Raw genomic sequence first — 19,995 nt, 5'->3', positions numbered from 1 at the left:
GGATGGCCGAGCCCTGCTAGCTGTGCTTCTGAAACAGCCCGAAGAGTAGCTCTGGTGACTATGGGCTGACTTGAGAATGGCAGAGTGGCTTCTAAGGAGGCTCTAGGCAAGAAGTGACTGGCTGACCCTCCATGGCTCTCCGCTGAACACCAATCTCTCAGTCGCCATTAAGGCTCCAAGGGAAAGGCATCCCTCTTGGTAGAAAGTGATGAGAAAATTGCTGGGACCTAAGGCCAGGAGCGAATGCATCCTATAGTATGTAACACTTACCTGGAAGCTGTCCCCGTGGTTTGTGGCACCCCTTCACACTCCTTAAACTTTTGAATATCGCAGGAACCAGTGACTTCTGAAGGTGACTCTGAATGTCAGAGGGAAGATGTCTGGTTTCCTGCTGCCCCTCCTCCAGCCCCATCCAGGAGGAGCCTGAGATACTCCAGCCCTGAAGCCCCTCCTTCCACCAAGACTTTTCTTGTTTTTATCCCAGTTCTTCCTGCCTCGGGCCTTTCCCTCTTAGACCTGGCATCCCCACCCCCACCCATGGTCCTTTCATCCTTGTCTTTCCTCACTTCACTTTTCCCAAGCTCGAGAAAAGGAGCCGGCAGCAAGGGCTGGTGCCCAGTGAGGCGGCCCTGTCACCTCCCAGGAATCTTGTTCTTTTAGGTGATTCCTATCTCCTGGCATGACTGGAACTGAATGGTGAGCTGGGAGAGAAAGAAGCTGTCTCTCCTGAGGGAGAGGTGGTTTCCCAGAGTGGCTTGCACAGAGTCACAGGGAAGTGAGTGACCACAGACCTGCAGAGGAGTCTTCAAGCTGGATCTCTAGCTCAGGCCCGTGTGCAAAAGCTCTCAAGCCAAATGATGGATTGCTCTGAGACCTAGTTCAGTGACAGCCTGTGTTTGATTCTGAGTAGTGAACACAAATATAGAGACCAGAAATGCAGAAAAGAACATTCATGACCATGATGAATCCCAGTTATCAAAACAGTGACACAGCTTTGTTTGTAGCACCTGTTTGGAGCACAGTGCGGTTCTCTCAGAGCTCCCGCACCCTTCCCTGCTTCTTCCAGGCTCACCAGGACACGTAAGAGCAGTCGGGGCTGTTAGCCCCAATTCTTTGTATATAGACCAGAGCTGAGACCAGAGCTTCTTATTTCCCCTTCTGTCACTGCTTATCTGGGCAGCTCTGAGCAGTCCCAGGCACCTTGCAAACTGGTCTGGCAGGATTACTAGTCCCTGGCGGTTTCCTTTGAGGTGGTCTCCATGCAATGCCTCAAAGATGTGTGGCTGTCTAGGGCGAGCTGAGGCCCTGCTGTTCAGAAGCATTCCTCCTCTGCCTAGGCCAGGTCACGGGAGGTCTGCTCTGTGCTTGCCTCTGGGGAACTATCCAGGATTCTGGGTCCTGGCCTCAGTGATAGGAATACTGCACCATGGTTGATTAAGGGCATGAATGGGAGGGAGATGCGGAAGTCCAGGGAAAGATGGCAAAGGGAAGTGAATGGATGTTAACTGCTGGGGCCCAGCCATGAGATCCGTAACCTTTACTTTGCACAGAGTTGCATACCGAAGAATCAAAGCCTCAGGTTTCTCTCAAAATTAAACATGCTCTGTCCACCCTGGTCAAGCCATTAGCTCCCTTGAAGCCAGCAGGGGAGTTCTGAGTTCCACGAGAGACACCAGATAAGAAGGATCAGAACCTATTGAAATGTAAGTACAAATAAACCACAAAGAGAAAGGATATTCATATACCTGGAAGGACCTTAAAATATATTGAGAAATTGTGTTGGGAATACTCCTCTGTACACTAGTGGGGATGGGTAGGGATCATCACCTTGTGTGGTCCTGGAGCTCGATCCTCTTAACCAGTCTAACCTGTTAGCCCTTTTAACCTGTTGTGTTGCTTGCTGCCTGCTGTGTCAGTGCTAGCCCGAGCTGGCCTGACTAGGCTATTTAAGCCAGGTCCTCTGGGTTGTTCTTTTGCTTCATCTGATAGGTTCCTGGTGCTATCCAATTGGGCCCCTATGCTGGGGAAACTAATGTCAGTCCTTGTATGGGTTTGTCTAGGATTTTTTATAAATTGTGTTAGCCTTGCTGTTGTATAATGCTTTCTGCTCTTCATTACCGCCTACCACTTTACAATTAAGTACTTCGCATTGCTAGACCCCAGGTTCACAAGCATTCTCTCACTGAATCTTCTCACGGTACTGACTTCTGTCCCATGAGAAGGAAACTGGGGTTCCCAAGGTTGACTGGGGTCTGGAGCAGATTATGGGCACACTGTCTGTGTATCACTGTGTTTAGATATCTCAGCTGATTCTAGTATTTGATGCCTTTGTTATATTCCTTTTTAGATAACCTTCCTTTGATATTTAGATAAATCCATACCACTTAAGATGCTAACATGTATTGAAATTTTTCTTTTGTCAGTGAGCTGACTTCTTGGGCATAGTAGGCTTGAAGATGACTAATGTATGGCACCCACGGGTATCTCACAGGACTCACTGAAGAACCCTTTGCAGTCCTTTCTCTTCTTCTAGCATTTTTGGGAGCATAGGAAAAGATGGCATAAATGTTTTTACTCCACCAGAGAAGGAAGCTAGATTTCTGTGACACAGTTCTGGGATCAATAAGTATATTTTCAAATCCCTACCACATTATCTCCCCCATGTGGTGCCTCCTGAACTAGTCCCCTGCTGGGGTGTCTCCCTGTTGAGCAACTCAGTTTCTTTCTTTTCTTTTTTTTTTTTTTTGGTTTTTCGAGACAGGGTTTCTTTGTGTAGCTTTGGAGCCTATCCTGGCACTCGCTCTGTAGACCAGGCTGGCCTCGAACTCACAGAGCTCTGCCTGCCTCTGCCTCCTGAGTGCTGGGATTAAAGGCATGTGCCACCAACTCAGTTTCTTAACAACCTCTTTTGTACCTGGAGTTTCCCTCAGAAGGAGACCTTTAACTCAGGACTCAGCACAGGGAGCTTATTGGGGAGATGATTTGAGGGAGCACGGAGAATCTGACAGTAATGAGCTGACTCTGTAGTGCAAAATAGAAGCTTAGTTGTGTGAGACTCTACACAGGATGTGTCTATCAAGTGTTGAGGAAGTGTTGCATTCACACACACACACACACACACACACACACACACACACACACACACACACACACAGTTTCTGTATCTTGCTGGCCCAGGGCTCTTCTCACTGCTGCTGCAGCTTCCAGACATACCTGGCTTTCCCAGAGCTGGGATGGAGCTTTTCCAAGGAGACCCACTTGCTACGGGTGAGTGCCGAGAGCACCTGATCTAGCTCTTTGTTCTAAGTCTTATTAAATGCTGTCCTGGGTGCTCTTTCCCAGGTGGTGCTGGCTGTGCCACGCACTGACAGTCTCATTAGCTCCAGAGCAGGCAGAATCTGGCACCTGGGGAAAATGCTTAGCAAATAAACTGGGGGTGCAGGATGGGGGATGAGGCACAGCAGGATCATGGTGGGCCCCAGTGTTGGGATTGTTAAGGCCCATGTAGAGACTGGGGAGGGAGCTGAAGCAGAAATAGAAAACTGAATTACCATGGGGCTGGAGGGCTTGCTCAGTGGTTAAGAGCACTTAACTGCTCTTGCAGAAAGCCTGGGTTTGACTCCTAGCACCCATATGATGCCCCAAAACTATAAGTCTACTTCCAAGGGATCCAGTGCCTTTTTCTGACCTTTTTGGGTTGCTACCTGCACAGGGTGCACACACATACACTTAAGCACACACAGATTAAATATTTTTAAAGAAATTTAAATCATCAAGGATTTCACAATCCCAGATTTCCAGCACCTTCTAGGGCCTGCTTTGGGGTGGGGGATTTCTCCTGGAAGATCACATGGTTAGAAACACCCCCCCCCCAGGGAAACAAAGAACCAATAATTATAGTTCTCTGGTTGTGTGTAAAAATCAGGGCCAGTGACCCTTGTTTTTAGAAAGGTCTTCACCATTTGTCTGGCCTAACCCCACCCTGTCCATTTTGGAGGTAGAAAACTGAGCGCCAGAGAGGACAAAGGTTTGTCTGAGGTCACAGAGCTATGAGTTTCTGGTTAGTAAAGAAAAGGGTGACCTCACTCTCATAAATCCTTCCAGGCCATTTCTGCACAGTCCACCAGGTCTCTCCTGCCCTGGTGTAGGAATGAGAGCCTGACCTGCAGGGATGGTTAAGTCACTCACTTCCTGAATGCCAGCACTGGGGCTAGCTCTAGGACTTTTGACCTGAGTTGTTCTGTCCCATTCTCAGGAGTGCCAGAATATATACCTCAGATACAGGTTGCCCCAGAGATCTTCCAAAGGGGTCTTGTCTAGCTGTGTTCACAGCTCTGGTAGCCTGGAGCAGTTTAACGGGCTGGCCAGGTGACTGCCCAGCCAACGGGCCAGCCTGGCTTTCCAGATGCCAGCTGACTCTGCTGCAGATTCTCTTCCAGTTGGAATGTGAAAGAGCAAAGCTTCATTCTTCTCTGACACCCGAGATAAGCTGCTGGACCGGAGAGTGGTTGTGGGAGGACATGGTACCAGGTTGTCAAGTCTCCGGAAAGGGCTTCCTCTCATGGAATGGTATGCAGCACCAAGGCTTCAGAGGCTCATGGTATCTGTGTGGACTCACTGACAACCCGCCAATGAGGAAGTGGTCTTAAGGAATAAGATGGTGACAGTTGAGGCCCAGGCTTTACCTCTCAGTGTCAGTGAGACTTCAACAGAGGGATTTGTGGGATGCTTGGAATGTAAAAACACACTACTTGAAAAAAAAAAAATCCATCATTGAAAATATTCAAACTGAGCTGAGGAGCCAGGCACAAATGTGTCACTTTCTTTTGTGTGTAGATGGAGGAAATGAGATGAAGAAGGCATAGGATGTATTATGAACTGATTCTGGAGTTCTCCACAGCTAGGGATGCACTAGAAAGCAAAGAACTTGAAAGTGGGATGCAGGATGTGGATTGTCATCTTAGAGCTGCTCCCTATTCCATATGGCATTTGTCAAAGAGATCAGCTGTCTTAGCAACTCAGTGCACACGCCAGCATCTGCGTTGGGTGCTCACATATAAAATGAAGTCCCAAGCTGAGTAAGTCTTGGATCCTGCCCTCCAGCAGAAGACTGAAGCCACTACACATCGTGTGAGCACACTACCAGATCACAAGGAGCTGAGCTGTGAGCTGTTTCCAGCTTGTTGACTGCCCATCCCTGTATCTGGCAGGACTCATGCTTTATATATGTGCTGTGGGTTGGACATCAAAGGCTCCAAAGACCCAAAAGGCTTGGTCCCATGTCCCTGGCACTTCTTGGAAATATTTGAAAACTTTAATGGGTGAGGATTATTGGTGGGAAGTTGTCTTATCATAAATGCACTCTTGAAGGAGATACTGGAACCCACTCTTCCTCTTTCTTTGCTTCCTAGTCACCAGGAAGTGAGCAGGTTTGTCCCACTACCTGCTGCTATAATGTACTGTCTTATATAGACCCCCCAAATAATGGGCAATCTACCATGGACTGAAACTGTGTGCTAAAGCAAATCTTTCCTCCTTGTAAGATGGTTGATTATCTCAGGTTTCATTACAGTAACAGAAAGCTGAACAACACACTTGCTTAAATGATATTTGCTGAATACATTTATTGATTATTCCGTGCCCTTCTATTTCTGACTAGTTATATTTCTTTATTTGGAATATTTTGGAAAAGAACAATCAGGTTTGAGTGTATTTGGATTTCTAATATATTATGAAAATACTTTCAAAATAAAAGTGCTCAAGTTACACAAACCAAACAATGAAATGTAATCCAAAGGAACATGGGTATTATTTGTCATCATTGTCTACAGCAACTTGCATGTGCAATGTACATGTTAAACAGTGTTTTGCTGAATAAGGTTCAGAGACATGCACAGTGTAGGGATTGACCTACCCTGAGGTGACAGGAAATGAAGAAAAGACACACATACAGAAAAGCTGGGGTGACGTGGCTTGTGTGTGCTGATGCAGGTGCACCAACAGCAGTTTAGAAACTCGGCAAGTTTAGCACCGACATGTGTTGCTGGAGGTTTCTGTTCTGCCTGCAGACTTAGCCCCAACTAAACACACGGAGACACTATGTTAACTATTAAACTGTTGGCTGACTGCTAGGGCTTCTTATTGGCTAGCCCTGTCTTAATTATTAACCCATTTCTATAAATCTATGTATTTCCACGTGGTCTTGGCTTATCTGAGAATGCCTGGACCTATTACTCTTCTTGCGGCTACATGGCATCTCTTTCTGGTCCCTCTCTGCCTACCTTTCCCAGAATTTTCCTCATCTCCTAGTCCCACGTATCTGACTGCCTCTATTGGCCAAACAGTGTTTTATTCATCAACTAATAAGAGAAACATATAGACAGAAGGACCTCCCCCATCAAACATGGAGTGGGGTGGGGTGGAGGTGTTAGCTAATCTTGGTAGAAGGCCTTCAGAAGTTTTAGTAGGGGAGCAATCTCAGGTTGTAGTCATCTGGGAGGAGGAGGCTGCTGTGGTTGGTAGTTTCTGTACACAATGTCAACATTCTAGAAGGATGAGGATGCTGCGATTTATACTCTCTGCATACACTGGTTTGAGCTACAGGTCAGTTGTTTGTTCATCAACATTTGCACTGGGTTGGGGGAAGGCTTTGTCAAGACCATGGGTCTTGGGTATTGGGGTCGTTGACACGGCTATGCTCAAGTCAATAATACACATTCACCCAGGAATTTATCTGCTCCCCACAATATGGAAATGCGTGTTGCCTAGTAAGCAGGTAAATATGTGCTTAAAATCATTACTCACCATGGAAATGCATATTTATGCCATAATTAGACACTACTATGTACCACCACAATGGCCAAAAATGAAAAACCAGCAAGCAAAAGGCATAGAAAACCAATACCAAGTATTGCCAAGGATATGGAGCAAGAGAATCCTTATGAACTCTTTGTGGAAATGTGGTATGATACCATATATGTACCCTATCACTCAGAAATTATACCCCTAGTCTCATGCTTAAGAGAATAAATGTTTACAACAACTTCATTTATAAATGCCCACAACTGGAAACAACCCGAAGGCTTTTAAATAAGAAAATGGATTAGAAGGTATAGTGTAGACATACAATGAGCCAGTGCAGAGCCACAAAAGAGAAAAAAAGGCTACACTCAAAACCGTAGATGAATCTTCATGACACTGCATTGATTGACAGAAGTTAGGCACATAGAGTACACATATGCTCCCATTTATATGAGTTTATATGATGGCTGTTTGTAGTGGTTCACAGCTTTAATCCCAGCACTTAGAGGCAAAGACAGGAGGATCTCAAAGTTCAATGCCAGTCTGGCCTATAAAGTGAGCTCCATGTAAACTATGGCTACATAGTGAGACTGTATCAAAAAAGTATTGATGATTAGAGAGGTAATTAGTTCTGAAGAGCCGGGACCCAGTATGCACAGAGGACTGAATTATGATAGGCAGGGTGTGTGAAGGGAATTCAGTGTGGTAGGAAGACAGCAAGAACTGGAGGAGGAGTGGGGGGAGAGGAGTCTGCAAAAGTGATATGTGGCCATTTTGTGAAAGGTTTTGTATTAGTCTTTGGTGCACATACACATCTCACATTCTCCTTTTTCTGGCTGTGTGGTAGGATGGTACCTCCTAACCTTCATAGTTGGGTAAGGACAAGTCTCCAAGCTTTGCTTCATCAATAATTGTAGAATGTGGCATGTGTCACTTCCAGGCATTATATTCAATTGTTGCTGTGTGATCTTTGTTGGTGGAGGGGATTGTCTTTCTTCCCCTTGGCACAACTGTTGATCTGTCTATCATCTATCTATCTATCTATCTATCTATCTATCTATCTATCTATCTCTCAATATATCATCTGTCTATCATCTATCTATCTATTGACTTCCTATCTGTGATGGTGACTGCTCCATCTGCCTATATCTCTAGGCACTCCCTCTGGACCGAACACTTGTATGTAGTGTGAGAAATGAGTGAATTACCATGAACCTGATTATTTAGACAGTTGCAGGCTGTGGGTATGGTGTTGAGCTCATTCATTCAAGACACTGAGTGTCTGTTCTATACTCAGTAGCTGTTCTGAATGCTGGAGCTGATGCAGGCCCTTCTCTACTGACAGTAAGCAAATGAACAAGGTGGTTACAGATTGCCATGAGCATCATGAAGAGGATAACCAGGGGGATTGTATGTAAAGACATTGGGAAGTAGAGTGGAAATGGCCTGATATCAGGAGGCATTGCTTCTTTGGGACGGAGGCCCCGGGGCAGATAGAGCTGTGTCATGTACAGGGTCACAGGCATTGTGTCCCATGGGATGGCAAGAAAGTTCCTGCTGTGTCTGAGTCACAGAAGCAGGCTTTGTGGCTAGCAGATGGTGAGTGAGGAGGGAAGTAGGCAGGGATGCTACCGCACGAGTAAGATTGACAGGATGTGCATCAGGTATTCAAGGGCCAAAGGCTGCCATGGTGACTGAAGGAAAGAGCAAAGGTAGAATTCTGTTAACACTGAAAACATGTTGTGAATGTCCTGAGTAAACGAGCTGTTGCTGGCCCAAGCTGGATGACAGGGAAGGTGAACACAAATAATCTTGAAGTGTTTGGCAATTAGATTTTACGGGATTTGTGAATAGGTTGGAAGTGAGTGTGGTGGCTGAGTAATAGACTAAGAGATGTTCACTGCTTACTTTCCAGAATGGGTTAATGTTACCTTATTTATCAAAGAGAACATGGCACAACCAGCCCGGGAGAGGCACCACCCTCAGTTAGCTGGGCCCGCCCCATGAATCATTAATCAAGAAAATGCACTCTAGACCTGTCTGCTGGCAAATCTTACAGAGGCATTTTCTCAGCTTAGTCATTTTCTCTTCCCAAATGACTCTAGATTGTGTTACATTGGCATAAAACTAACCAACGCAACACTTAAAGCACTTCCATCAATTCCAACACACTCTGTATCCACTAAATGATAGTTCCCACTGCTCCCTCTACGCAGCTCCTGATAACTTCTACTGTATTTTCTTTTCCTTCATTTGCCTATTTTTAAAGTACTTCATGCAAATGGAACCATATACACTTGTCCTTTGTTCCTGAATTATTTTATTAAACACAATTTTTCAAGGCCCACCTACATTATAGTGTATATTAAAATTTCATTCCTTTTGTGAGTGGATAGCATTGTTTGTTATTTTAAGCAGCGGAATTTGTGCAATTTGTTACAGTTGCCATGGGAAACTAATTGATACAATGAGGGAAAAGATGTCAAGGTGACTCCTTGGTGTTTGGCAGAGAATTGGATGGATCTAGACAGGAATCTATAAACACAGCAGATTAGGGGTAGGCTCCATTCTGGGCCATGTTGTATTTGAGATGGCTGTTCTGCCTTCAAAGGACATGCTGAGGAGGCAGTTGGCCGTATAACTCTGGAATTCTCCCTAGTGCTGGGGAGTTGCATTTGGGAGGCATGAGTAGATAGATGATTCTTAAGGAAAATTGATGGGCTGTGCTCACCCAAGGAATGTGTGTACAAAGAGAACAGGAAAAGGTCAAGCCAGCATTGAAAGCAGAGTAAGCCAGAACAGCTGGGAAGGAGAAGTTAAGGGAGGTAGCAGAAAACTCAGGGAAACCTGGCTCAGGAAATTGAGAACCCTTTTATCTAGAAAAGCGTGGCCAGTCAGATTTTGAGCAAATAGAAGGCCAGAAGAGAGTGTTGGATTCCCTGGGACTGGAGTTACAGATGGTTGTGAACTGCAGTGTGGGTGGTGGGAATTGAACCCGGGTCCTTTAGAAGAACAGCCAATGCTCTTAACCACTGATCCAATTCCCCAGCCCCACTGGGGCAAGTTCTGCTGTTGAGATGCAAAAGGAGATGAGACAACATACAGTTTTGAAACCCTTTGAGGCAGAAGATACTATGGTTAGTTCTAGCTAAACAAGACCCCAAGCCTTAATAGCTTTAAACAAGTCCTTGCAGTCTGTGCCATGATTTTCTGGTTAAGAATTTGGTCAGAGGTTGGCTATGTGGCTCATTTACTTCAGCTAGTGTTGGCTGAAGTCATCGATAGGTAAGAATTGGCTTTGAGTGGGTGGTATTTGAGAACTTGGGTGACTTCACTCAATGGTTGGTACTGTTCTGAGGATGGCTAGAAGATACTGTTCTATTGGGTCATTTCACCAGACTAGGGCTCCTTAGGAGAATGTTCAGCCAATTAGACATGGCACATGATCTGTTGTCATCTGTGCCTGGAAGTTGCATAGTATTACTTCTGCTGTGTTCGGTGGTCAGTCCAACCACAAGCCTACCCTGATCTAGTAGGAGAAGATATAGATCCCACCTCTTCATGGGAACACTGATAATAATTATAGTGATGATAACACCCCCACCAAGGCAGAATACATTTACAGGCTGCATGGGAACGTGCCAGGAAACTGGGAAAAATAATAATTCATACTTAGGAGAGAAGAGGTTGCAGGGGCGGATTCCTCCAAGAAACCTTAAGGGGACACTTAGAAGGCTGGAGATGGGGGACTCTTATCACTGAGACAGGAGGGAAGAAAGTCATAGAGAGGGCAGACACAGTGACAGGACGATGTCACCCTAATCAACAATGTATGATGAATACGCCGGCCGAGGTGGACTGTTGAGAGCTGAGAAGAGAAGAAGGCATAGCATGGAAGCTGGGACACCAGATTTTTTTAAAAGCAGATTTTAATAGGGATGGCATTCTATCATTACTGAAAAATAACATCAATTAGAAATAGATGATTACGAATCCTCACTAATGTATTAGCAGTCCTGCAACTTTACTGCTAATTATTGGCTTTGTAAAATATTTAAGAAACCTGTGAGAGATAGTCCATATTCTAGGAGTTGCTAGTTAGTTTTTGTCAAGTTGACACAAATGAGAGTCGCCTGGGAAGAGGGACCCTAAACTGAGGAATTGACTCCCTTAGATTGGCCTGTGCTATACAGACACAAACGGATACACACCTGCAAATGAATTTTTGAAAAAATTTAAAATCCTTTAAAAATTGTTTATGCTTATTTTATATGTATGGGAATTTTGCCTGTATGTATGTATGTATGTATGTATGTATGTATGTATGTATGTGTATCACAGCCACGCATGTGTGACTGACATGTATGGAGGTTAGAAGACGGTGTCAGATCTCCTGGAACTGGGATTACAGATGGTTGTGAATCAGCATGTGGGTGCTGGGAAACAAATCCAGGTCTTCACAGCGTCAAATGCTCTTAACCACTGAGCCATCTCTGGCCATAATAAAAATTCTTTTTAAAAATGTCTTGCAAGCCGGGTGTTGTTGGTGCACACCTTTAATCCCAGCACTGGGGAGGCAGAGACAGGCAGATCTCTGTGAGTTTGAGGCCAGTCTGGTCTACAGAGTGAGTGCCAGGATAGGCTCCAAAGCTACACAGAGAAACCCTGTCTTGAAAAACCAAAAATAAGTAAATAAATAAATAAATAGATAAATAAATGTTTGGCAATTCTTTTTTAAAAAGTCTGGCATCACTTCTTAGCCTTTTGGATAAGATCAAGTGTAGTATCTGTTCTTATCAGTTTAAAAAATGTGGCAAGAATTAGTCCTCAGAAATGTACTTTATAGGTAATGACCTTTTGCAAATGATACAAAACCACTTTTGCAATTCTTTTTTATTACATGTATTTATGTGAGGTGGAGAGTAGGGCAGTATGGTATGTATATGAAAATCAGAGGATAAATTTTAGGGTTCAGCCTCAGGTCATCAGACTTAGTGACAAACACCCCCACCTACTGAGCCATCCTGCTGACTTACATATTTATAAATGTTGCTCTGAAATTTCTTTCAGGAGTTTCACACACACACACACACACACACACACACACACACACACACACACACACACCCAATCATCAGAATTTTTTTTTTAAATCACTCATTAAAATTACTTTACCATAATCGCATTACTCACCTTTGTCTTGGGTATTTCCAAGGGCCGAGTTGTCTGAAGAATAATGCAATTTTGTTGATGATGAGGACATTCTAATCTAGATAGGACCTTGCTGAGGATTTCCAAGGGGGAAATTCCAAGTATGTTTTGGACAGCACCAGTGTAAAAGATCACAGGGTTCATAGCATCACATAGACATGACTGGTCTCTTATCTCCACACCAGCAACACACTGACTGTATATGGTATACTTCATGGTTGTGTGCTGGGTTTCCATCTGCTCAGCTCACCGAGCTAGACATTTTAGGCTCAAGCTTGACTCTGTTCCCCTCATTGCGAAAATTCAGTGTTAGAACAATCAGGAATGTGTTCAGATGTAGGTTCAAGAAAACCTACTTAATAATGGCAGAAATTCATTGCTGTGTAATGAAGCCCCTAGAAATAGCCTCTGTCCCCTTTCCGTCAAAACTGACAGAATTGAATAGTATCACTAATGTACAAGCAGGTGCAAGCTATTATTTTTCCTTCAGCTGCTCCATGTTACCACACAGGTTTTCTGTGTGAGAGGTGTGTTATCTCAGTGTGTTCATCTCTTTTTTTGTGCTTATTGACTTCTGGCAGCAGGATGACTGCAGGGCCTCCAAGTATTGTATCCACATTCCAGACAGGATGACCTAGAAAGGTAAAGTGTAAAGAAGCGGCATTGCCTTTTCATCAAGATAATAGATGGTCACAGGAATCTCCACTGCATACTCAGGGCCTCATAGGTCAGAACTAGGTCACATGTACACCCTTATCTGCAAAGGAAGATGAAGGGGGGAGGGGTAGGATCGTCGTGGTTGGTGTAGAGCAGTAACATCCACTACCGGGGCTGCACACATTGACTCCATCAAAAGCCAAGTTGGGAGGAAGAAAGGAAAATGGTTTTTGCTCATAGACAATAAATAGTCTTGCCCACAATAGCAAAGTCCATTTGGCGCTGAGATGGCTTGCCACCATCCTCCCGCTCCACCTACTGGCTTAGCTCTGGCCTGCCCCTGCACCTTCCAGTGTGGCCCGCCTTCCATTGCTCCACTGTCAGCTGTCACACTTGTATTTCTGCGCTCCAAGCTGACCATGGGCCATCATGGAGAAGAGCATTGCCTAGTTTTCTCCAGGGATAATGTCTGCCAAGCGACTGAATTCCTGCCCCTCTCTCTACTTGGCAAATCTTTTGTTGACCTTCAAGGCTGATCTAAATGTTCGCCTTGAGAAATTTTCCCTGACAGTAGTGTCACAAACTACCCTTCTTGGTTTCACACGCTTTTTATTTATTGTGTTAGTGCATATTAGACTAAGTTGCAAAGTCTTTGCCCTGGCATCTGTCTCACTTGTTTCTGCACCTTGTGTAACCTGAGCAGTTAGCACAGTTCCTGGCCCACCCATTGCACAAAGAAGAGGTGGTTGTTTGTCTCCCACTATCCACTCTCACCATGGTTATCAGTAAGATAACCTTGACTTCCAGTTGAGTCTGCGGCCACTTTGATTGGAGAACAAATACTTCAAACTCCCTTGAGGAGAGCTAAGGTCATGTGACATTCCCAGAGCTATAGCTGCCGGACTAAGTGATGACTTTTGCACTTCAAGCTGGATATGGAGGAGTGAAAGATGCAAGTGTGTGGACTCCTGACTTGTACAATGATTTGTAGTCTAAGTCTAGCCTTGCCTATCTGATGAGGCTTAGGGGGAAGAAAGGAAAATTTCCCAAAGTAGGGATTTGTTGTAGAATATTAGTTTAAGGTATGTTACATTCATTCATGCGGTGGAATATTTGTTTAAGGAAGCAAAGATGTGTTGCATTCTTTTATGCTGCATTTGTTTGACTCTGTAAAGCTGTGTTACTTTACCTGCCTAAAACACCTGATTGGTCTAATAAAGAGCTGAACAGTCAATAGCTAGGCAGGAGAGGGATAGGTGGGGCTGGCAGGTAAAGAGAAAAAAAAATAGGAAGAGAAATTTAGGTTGAGAGAAGAAAAGGGTGGAGTAAGAAAGGAGAAGAAGAAGACACTAGGGGCCAATCACACAGCCAGCCATGAAGTAAGAAGGAAAGGAAGATACATTGAATAATGAAAGGTAAAAAGCCCAGAGGCAAAGGTAGTTAAAGAGAAACAGGATAATTTAAGTTAGAAAAGTTGGCTAGAAATAAGCCAAGCTAAGGGCAGGCATTCGTAAGAATAAGTCTCTGTGTATTTATTTGGGAGCTGGGTGGCAAGCCCCTACAGAATTAAAACAAACACACAAACAACTATAGGGATTCAACAGAGAAAATTTTCTGATAGCAAAAAATACATATGTATTCTTTAAAATAAATTGATTTAGAGCAGACATGGTGTTGAGTGCTGGTTACCCCAGTACTCAGGAGTCTCAGGCAAGGAGGATCTTGAGTTTGAGGCCAACTTTGGTTCAATAGTAAGAGTCTATAAACAAAAAATGGGAAGGGAGTCTGAGGCTGAGGGATACAGCTCAGTGATAATTTGCCTCCACATGCAAAGCCTGGATTCTACCTCCAACCTTGCAAGGAGAAAAATTGATTTGGTTGAATTACAATAGCCGGGCCCTGCCACAGGTTGAAAATGATTAGTTGCTAGATTCATTAGGTTCTATCATATATTTGTCATGTGGTAGTTTAAAGAAATTTAATTACGTATTTGTGTGTGTGTCTCTGTGTGGGTATGTACACATGCGTTCAGATGCCCATGAGGTGAGAGGTGAGATGACCTTGGAGCTGGAGTTACAAACAGCTCTGCACTACAAGCACCTGAGTGGGTGCTGGCACCAGACCTTGGGTTCTCTGCAAGAGCAGTATGCAGCCTTCACCGCTGAGCCATCTGTCCAGCCGTGTCACATGGGAACACTGAAATAAGAACATCGGCACCCACTGCTACTTGATACTTGAAGATGCCAATGACAGAGACAGAAATTACTGAGTCTTTAAAGCTGACTTTTACTCAGAGAGCTGGCAATCTGAGAGGACAGTGGATTATCTGTGTCTTCATCTCACTGCCAGAAGGGATTGGGAAGTGTGCAAAGCCAGTCAGTCATTGTGGAGCCCCCGCTTGTCCCTCTTGTCAAGTGGTGAGGCCGGGTTTGAGAGTTACAATGTCTAACTCTCATTACCATCCCTTGCCCTCTTCCTTCCTCCCGTGGATGTTTGGACCCAGGCACATCTCAAAATGCTGAGTCCAGTTAATTTAATGTCTGTGTTGTCAACTTTGTACCCTTCCAGAGTCATCTGGGCTAGGGGTAGTGGCCAGCTCAGAACACATGCACCAGTAACAGTGAGCATGTGCTAAGCTACTAGTAACACATGCCAATTCTTTTTTATGATATACAGTATGAGAGCATCTTTAAAACAGAATACAAATGTGTTCCCCTCAATCCTCCTTCTTCCCTATAAATAGTAGGCAGGACATGGTGGCTCACAAGTGGCCTCAAATCCGACTGCCCACACGCCTGTCCATTTCCTGCTTCCCAGCGATTTTGTGTCTGTGACTCCCCATTTTACAGATTACAGGAGGGGGTTATTTAGCAGCCCTTTTCCAAGCATCTGCTGGTCATTTTCTCTCCTGATGAGCACTTGATTTCCAAAGTCAGCTACAAAGGGAGGAAAAGGTCACAACAACATCTCACTCTACTCCCCCAAAGGGGCTTGGTCCTCAAGGGAGAGTTGTTGCTCTTTGGTGTGATTTGGCATCAACCATTTGTGAGCAACAGCAGGATTTGGGCCAAGTGCTTGTTGTAGGTCTCTGGTTGGGGTTTGGCATCCCTTCCTTCCCTCATGAGCTGACCCCTGAGCCAAGCTTGCAAATGAGTGCCATACTGGACAAATACAATGATGCTTAGCATCTGGGGGGTTTGTGACACTTGGCATTTGAAGAGTTGTTTAGTAGAAAATTTGGCATTGGAAATCTAATATAAAGTAATTGGAGGGGAAAATTCCATGTTTCATTTCAATATTTTCTGTGAAAAATCAACTCAATTATTACCTACTGGTGGTCGGGGTCTGGGTTAGGTATTTTCAGGTGACTTAGGGGTTTCTATTGCTGTGATAAAGACCGTGACTACCTTAGTTACAGTTACCATTGCTGTGATGAAATACCATGACCAAAAGCAGCTTGTAAAGGGTTTATTTGGCTTACATGTCCACATCACCATTGATCATTGAAGGAAGTCAGGACAGGAGCTCAAAGAGGGCAGGAACCTTGAGGCAGGAACTGATGCAGAGGTCTTGGAGGAGTGCTGTTTACTGGCTTGCCACTCATGGCTTGCTCAGCCTGCTTACTTATAGCACACAGGACCACCAGCCCAGGGATGGCACCATCCACAATGAACTGGGCCCTTTCCCATCAATTAATTAAGAAAATGCTCTACAGCCAGATCTTATGGAAACATTTTCTTAGCTGAGGTTTCTTCCTCTCCGATGACTCAAGCTTGTGTCAAGTGGACATAAAACTAGACAACACACTGACCATAAGCAACTCGGGAGGAAAGAGTTTATTTCATCTTCAGATGTAGTTCATCATGAAGGGAAGACAGGGCAGAAAGGATCCAGTGTCAAGACTGACAGCAAGCCATCATGAATGAAGATACTCAAGGCCTCTGACTGTTGTTTGGGGCTTCCTTTTATGGAGAAGGAATTGGTTACTAAGGGGCCTAGAGCAGGCAGTTCTCCGTTTTAATGAATAGATTTGGATTATGTCAGCCTTTGCATGCCATAATGCATCTGCTATAAATTATATACCTCCAACTATTCTTAGGCATAAGACAGTAAAAAGGGGATTCTCCCTAAAAGTTCACTTGGGGACATAGCTTTGCTTATTGTTCATGTACCCCCAAATAGTTCAGCCTGGGATGAACCCTGTCTCTTGTACCCAGACATAACTGGGAATGCATTTGAATAGAACCTGGTCAATAGGGGAGGAGAAACGTATTTGGAGAAGGCCACACATGCAACTCAATACCGGTTTGGGGCTGCAGGTTGCCAACAGGCTTCCAAGAGCATTCTTAGAAAAGGTCTCTCTCTCCTTCCCTATCTCTCCCTCTCCCCCTCTCTGTCTCTCAGTCTCTCATTCTCTGTGTGTGTGTTATCCAAACCAAGCAGTGTCGCAGATAACTGAACTTTCTCTACTTTCCCCTGTCACACAAGGATGCTACCAAGAATAAGTACAACCTAGGATTCCTGGTGTAGGAGCCTTGAGTTCACACTGAAAACCAAGAGCAGTGTTGAAGAGTGCACTTTAGTTCAGAAGATGTGGACTCCAAGCCTTGTTTCCTGTTTTTTAGCTCGTGACCTTGACGGGCTGCTTGACTTCTCTACACGATCCCATTGTGTACTGGAGCTGCATCATTTTAGCTGGGTCACCTGATGTTCACAAGCATGTGTCCACTACTGTCACATTAGCTGTGGCATGAGTCTTTCCATCACAGGAACGAGCAAATCAGCATTCCCTGTGACCAGTGTTTCTCAACGCTCACCAGAACATCTTTTCTGAATTTGTGCAATCGTGCCTATAATGAATGCATGCTTGACTGAGTTGTGGGAGGCACGGAACACAAGTAACAGCCTTACTACACCAGCAGTGTTCCACCTCTCAAAATCAACCTCTCTCTGTCTTGACCTGCTACCAGTTACATTGTTGAGACTGCTCTTTGGGGAGGTAGAAGGTGGTTTCATTTACTATCATGTAGCTTTGTGCAGCTCCTTAATCTCCTGGTAACTCTGACTCTGGGGCATATCATAAAATGTAAATGACATAGTCAGATGAGCTGGCCCAGATGACAAGGCCGTGTTGGCATTTGCACAGGCCTCCTTCCATGAGCCACATAGTGCCTTGCTGACTCCATCCTGGATTGGGTCTTGTGTTTCTGACAAATGTGCTGGCTGTCCCTGGTTTGGGTCTTGTGTCTCTGACAAATGTGCTGGCTGAGGACTACCCTTTGAGTAGCAAGGCCTCAGTCTGGAATCTCTGTGGCTTTAATACTTGGCACCTGGCCTTTAGCAGCAATGAAGAAATTCACACTGGAAGCGTATATGTTTGGGGAAAGAAACACTGGCTTTACTGTTTAAAAAAAAAGTAGCAGTGATTGTCAGAGAGAGGTTGGCCTGACTTCTGGTCCTGGTTCTTTGAGGACAACCAATAAACTGAGTGACAGCATAGAGACCTAGTCCCCTTTGTAAAGACCCTAGCCCTCTTCAGTTCCCGGAATACTCCACTGTTACAATGCTATGTGGCCAGGGACAGTGCCCTTGCTCTCTCCTAAAAGCCATATGGCACACTTGGGATCCAGCCAGGCACTGCACTCAAATTAGCCGCCCCACTTTCAGCGCATTGCCTTCCCTGTTACAGTCTCTATGGAAGCCACCAAGGCCTTTCATGATGATGCGTTGTTTGGATCATACCACATAGGCTTTGGAGACTTTCTCTGCTCCCACATAAAGGGCTCTGCCTCCTCCTTAGGGCCCACTTTTCCATGTCACATGATGGCAAGTGTTGGGGGCACTCCTGGAGGCTTTTCTATACCTTCTGATCTGAGTCCCATGTGACTCTGGGCTCAGGGATGGTTTAATTATTTGGGTCCCATTCTTCATTTAGCAAGAACGTTTCCTCTGCAAAGAAGTCTGAGGAGTTACCATGTACACTTAGGGTTACATTTGTACGGTTGTGCTGTAAAATTATACTTTATGCTTGCTAGGCATGAAGCATATCAACGGAGATACATCCTCTGGCCAATTAAAGTGATTTTTATATTACTTCAGTAAGTAACTACTTGGAAACACCTTGGATTCTAAGGCCACTGACTAAAGGACTAGCTTTCAAATAGTCCTTACTTTTTTGGTTTTTTGAGAAGGGTTTCTCTGTGTAGCTTTGGAGCCTATCCTGGTACTGGCTCTGGAGACCAGGCTGACTTAGAACTCACAGAGATCCGCCTGCCTCTGCCTCCTGAGTGCTGGGATTAAAGGCATGCGCCACCAACGCCCGGCTCAAATAGTCCTTACTTTTTAGGACTCAAAACCCAATTTAAAAAAACCAAAAACAAACCCACTTTTAGTGAGGTTTGTTTCCCAGCCCTCTTTGGTTCACCTCTACCTTCTCCTTCTAACTCTGGGACAGCCACTTTCCCAAAGATGGTGACACTCTCCTACCAGTATCAGTCTGTTGTGGGGATGTTGACTTGGTGGCTGGGAGTTGTGGACACCGAGTCACACTGGACCTGGGAGTGGGGGACACTGAGCCTAGTTGGGTGGCAGGTGGCTAGTGCCTCAAGGCTGAGCAGGGTGGGAGAAGGTTGACAAACTTGGCTTTGGATCCTGGTTCTACTGCTTCTCAGCCATATGACCTCAGGGTAGCATTCCTCTTCTGAGCTTTCATCTGTCAGTAGAACAAGAAGTCAAGCTCTACTTGTCCTCCTCATGCCCCCGCCCCCGTCAATGTAAGAATTGCATGGAAGTATCCTATAAAGGACAGGTTTATACCTATTAGGGATCATTATCCATTAAATAAAGATGTGCCCTTGGCATGCAGCTACCAAAAGCTGAGGCCTCGGTTCTTCCTTTCTGGATATGTATGTCTTTGTTTTCTGGTGGGTTCTTAAGATCTAGAAAGGGACAAGGGAGGCAACAGTAAGAACAGGACAGGAAATCTGATGTCCATTAGTGAGTTGACCTCTTAGGACTTAAGGCCAAGCACTCTCTAATCACCTGGAGGAGCTAGACTCCTGGTGTGCCGAGGCCCTTGTTAGACCCGACTGGACTCTCCTAGCAGAGACAATGTTGACCTTTAAAAACAGACATCAGACTGGGTAGGACACAACTGGACTGTATTCAAACCCATATACAACTCAATGTTAAAAGTCATATAAATAATATATTGCAGTTTTCAGCATCTATGGTAGATAATAAAGCATGTGGTGTGTGTGGGGCATACATTAATTTAACATTTCACTGAGGATATGTCACCTGACCTTTTGTACCCAAATGTTAGAA

At 44.8% G+C, this 19,995-nt stretch overlaps 1 non-coding gene across 1 annotated transcript; it reads left to right on the top strand.

Annotated features, from left to right (window-relative positions):
- The first annotated feature begins 11,549 nt into the window (after nt 1-11,549).
- LOC113835954 lies at nt 11,550-11,732 on the top strand. The gene has a single exon (XR_003486653.1). It is a non-coding gene; the product is annotated as a U2 spliceosomal RNA (small nuclear RNA).
- Nucleotides 11,733-19,995: the final 8,263 nt, after the last annotated feature.

This window comes from Cricetulus griseus, chromosome 6, assembly GCF_003668045.3.
Source record: "Cricetulus griseus strain 17A/GY chromosome 6, alternate assembly CriGri-PICRH-1.0, whole genome shotgun sequence".
In the NCBI taxonomy this organism is placed as follows: Eukaryota; Metazoa; Chordata; class Mammalia; order Rodentia; family Cricetidae; genus Cricetulus; species Cricetulus griseus.
This window is presented reverse-complemented; position numbering and strand designations above follow the sequence as displayed.